At 37.2% G+C, this 4,274-nt stretch overlaps 1 protein-coding gene across 1 annotated transcript in view; it reads left to right on the top strand.

The window, feature by feature from the left end:
• The window catches only part of nt5c2l1 (5'-nucleotidase, cytosolic II, like 1), a 9,606-nt gene extending 8,962 nt beyond the window's left edge, over positions 1-644 (top strand). Inside the window, exon 18 of the mRNA XM_028601486.1 lies at positions 1-644. This exon is cut by the window's left edge and continues 1,086 nt beyond it. The gene's annotated coding sequence lies outside the window, so the exon portion shown is untranslated.
• The last annotated feature ends 3,630 nt before the right edge of the window (positions 645-4,274 follow it).

The raw sequence follows: 4,274 nt of genomic DNA, 5'->3' as shown, positions 1-4,274 counted from the left end.
ATCAAGAGAGAGCTGAGAGGAATTTGTTGTCACACACACACACACACACACACACACACACACACACACACACACACACACACACACACACACACACACACACACACTTTCTCTCTCTCTCTCTTTCTTGCTGTATGATATCAGTGCTCACATGTGGTCTTGTATAAGAGGAAATTATACAGTGTTCTTGCAGGGTTGTGTGCACAGAATCTCTGTTCTCCTGCTGGGCTCCTGTACAGAGGAGCGTCTTCACCACATTTCACTCTGCAGAAAGACTAATACAAATATAGTATCAGTCTCATATTTTATATTGATGTTGGCATAGCACACATCATGATAAAGGCTGCACCAATGTCAGGAAACAGCTTAAACTTTGGCTTTAAGTCATGGGAAGGAAAACATTTAAAAACATAAGGTTATAAGTGCTGAAATTGACTTATTGTGTTCACTAAAATGAGAAAAATTAAGAAATAATTTTCAAGTGTGCACTGTTCGAGCATCTACAAGGACATCTTGACACTATTCATATAACTGTGTGAGAATCTAACTATTATTCTTTAAAATTAAATATTAAAGGCAACTCCAAATTTGGAGCCACCCACTGCATGCATTGGCACCTCCCCCTCACACACACACACACACACACACACACACACACACACACACACACACACACACACACACACACACACACAGATTTCCTAGATTATTTCATTTCCTGTATCAGAGCTATTTCAGTTGTATTTCCATCACCATTGTCTGCTTGTTACCTGGATTTATTGTTTGTTTTCTACCTATTTCTTTTTTATTATTTTATTTGTCATGCTGTATATTCTCACCTGGACAAATCCTCAGCTTTAATCTCTTCTAGCTACCATTTAATATGTTGTTTTGAATTGCTTCTCCACCACATGTTGTCACTATGGGTACATAAACTAACCTTAGTGTTCTCTGACATTTGATGTGTAATAAAGCATAGTGATACTATTTCCTATCCTTCATTTTATGCAGTGTTCTTTATTTAAACTTGCATAGATCCATCTTTGACTTTGTGCTACATCTCCTGTCCTTTGGATGGCATTAAGCTGCAGCACACTTGATTTAAAGAAACCTGAAAGAGCAGCAGACAGCAGACTATCTGCTACCTATCTGTGTGGAGATAGTCATATAGACATAGGCATGTACTGAGGCTTTATATGTTAATTTATCTCTTAAGAAACTAGATGTTTGTGAGAAGCTATAGGAAACATTTAGTAATATTTATTCTTCAAACAAGTCTTGCTTTGAGAGTTGTACAACTTCTCCTGACAAACATACACACCTTTTCTCACTCTCTGATCCCTATTTCCTCTCCTTGAGACAATACAATGCACTGTGAAATAAGAGCTGTCTTCCCACATATAGATCGTATACCTGTACTGCAGAGGTGTGAAAAGTACCAGTTTCTCTGTGCTGTTGTTTAGAGTTTGACCCACGTGTCCCTCTGCAGAAATATCAGCTTACTATAAAATACTCCAGCACTCGATCACTCCTTTGATAATGATATTAAGATGGAGGAAGTGGAGGCTAATTTCATTATATCACAAAACATGAGGAAACATTTTTGCAAAGGACATCATGATGATCCTGACTGTAAATATTAACGTTCAGGAGGAAGAAACTGGGTGCTATAAATATTATATACTATAAATCAGTAATGAGTGGCAATAAGTCTGTACAGCTTCATATTATATCAAAATATAATAATGATTAGCATTTCATGTTGTTGCTTTTCTTTTCTTTTTACAATGCTATTCATTACAGAACAGTATATGCTGTATCTGCTCTTTCAAACATGTTTTTAGCTGTGCCATTACATCAAACAGACATATTCTGTTACACTATTCTATTTCATTTCTTCATATTTTCCCAAACTTTAATCTGAGTATTTGGTTTCTTTAAAAACTAAAAAAAAATCCTCATGAAGTGAAAATAAAGTTGTGTGTGTTTGAAAAAAGCTTGGCTGCACATTATGAGGGTACATGACTTAATCAATGTATTATGAGGTAAAACATAAATAATTATTGAGTGACATCAGTTTGGTGAATCAAAACTGATCTGTGAACAGTAAAGATGCACGTTTTAAGCCTGCAGGCTGTGGTCAGGCCTGAGATTTCAATGTTTCAATTAAATAAGGTATTTTTAATAATAATTATTATTGTTAATAAAATACACTTACTGTTTTCTAATTCTTTAATACAAAAGTCAGTCGGGCATAAAGGTGTCAGATCTGCTATTTTAAGTCAAAATCAGGATTTTTACATCCGATAGCCAATCAATTGATTTCTTTAAACATTAAATTCTTTTTTTAATTTGATTTTCCAAGAAAGTAACTATGAGCAATTGAAAACGTATTTAATCATCTTTATTCAGAGAGAAGGCGTCAAAGCAAAATAACAAAAAAATGGCATATATAGCCTACATTAACTTTGTTTAGTCCACATTAATATATCATGTTTGAATAACAGTTCAGCTTTTTTTTTTCAGCAAATTCTACAACCGGGATTTCGTTAAAAAAAAAAAAAGCTTCATTAAGTACAGTGTAATGAAAACACATCCGCTCATGAACAGCAGGCCCATTGACAACTTACAAAAAGGACAGAAACAAAAACATTAGTTTCATGCGTAGCAGTTGGAGTATGTTGTGTTTCACGTATTTAATGAAATACAGATGTCGTTATCTCATCAGCTTGTATTCTCTCTAGTTTTATAAAGCTGCTCAAAAAAAAAAGCACCGTTGACATGTTGGGTTTCATTGCAGGATATGCTCCATGCAGTCAGATAACTGCAGAAGCACCACCGTCCCCCATTCCACACATTCCAGGATTTCCCAGCAAGCATTGCAAGCAAGCCTAAACAAGTCACGTTCTTTACTCAGGGAGAATTTCACACAGTCAAGTGACTGAGGTCTCTTTTTTGCCTTCCCTTCGGTGTGCAAAAATTCAAAAGTACTTTTTGAAGCCAGGCAGACATGATGAGACTTTAATACACCACAATAACTTCCCCCTGGAACATTGTTTTGCAATAAGTTTCCTTTTTTCTGTTTTTTAATAATGACTTGTGTCCTTCTGCTGCAGCTTGTAACAGCAAACTGGACTGTGGCTAAACATTTGCACCCGGAGGGGTCTGCTGACAGTCATCAAAACAAACAAACCTCTTTACTCTCTTACTTTAAGGTTCAAGCATGAGGCGCACGCACACACACACACACACACACACACACACACACACACACACACACACACACACACACACAGGAGCAGTGACACCTAATCTCAACACAGGAAGAAAGAAAGACAGAAGAGAAGGCAAAACGCATGAGGGGGAAGAGAGGGCCTTGCTCCCTACATTCCTCCCTAACCTCCCCTCCCCCCATCGACCTGCTACCACTGAGGATGCTCAAAAACACACATCAACCCCCCCCCCCCCACCCACCCACCCCCCTTATTTTTTTCCCCATCTGCTTATTTTACCATCAGCACCCTGATACACACGGTTAGTGTTTAGTGTGACGACAAAACACAGGTAAAGAAAAAAATAAACACACACACACAGGAGACTGAACTCCATTGAAAAAACAGTGGATTTAACAGAGAACGTGTTTACCATCAAATCTAGAAAACTTTAAAATCCAGCTCAGATAATGGAAACGTTTGAGGTATAAAAATGCATCAGGATTGTTTTGAGTATTTCTGTCATTATTCAAATTTATCTTTATTGATTTTCTCTTGTAGTGGTCACTTTAAATAATTATCCACTTTTTTCATGAGCTGTGGCGTAAATTAAAAAGGTGGGTAAATGATGACTTTCAATCAATGCACAATCACGCAAGATGGACAAAAATCAATGTTATAGTTTTGGAAAAAAAGCATTGTGTCATTGTTTTTTCTTCCTTTAAAATGCCTAAATGCACATCAGTTTGAATTTAAACTTTGAATGTAGGTCATGAGTGCCTGTGTCAGCCTACAAATGTGTGTAAACTCTCTTCTGTAAATACAGAACTGGGTAAACAGTCCAGGAGGTTTTGCTCTGCACCAGCACCTGCTATCAGTCATCAGCTCAACTTCTACACAAACTTGTTTGAAATGAGCCCTTTAGCACCAGTTTAGTATGAGCTGAGGCCAAATGCTATGACAATACTATTGCACTGCTAGAATGGATGGTACAGTAGTGCAACATTGTCAAAGCAGCTGACCTCAGCATGTGTCAGCACGTGGACAGCCATTCTTCACTGC

The sequence above is a fragment of the Perca flavescens genome, chromosome 16 (assembly GCF_004354835.1).
Source record: "Perca flavescens isolate YP-PL-M2 chromosome 16, PFLA_1.0, whole genome shotgun sequence".
NCBI lineage: Eukaryota > Metazoa > Chordata > Actinopteri > Perciformes > Percidae > Perca > Perca flavescens.
The sequence above is the reverse complement of the archived record's forward strand: the minus strand, read 5'-3'. Positions and strand labels throughout refer to the sequence as shown.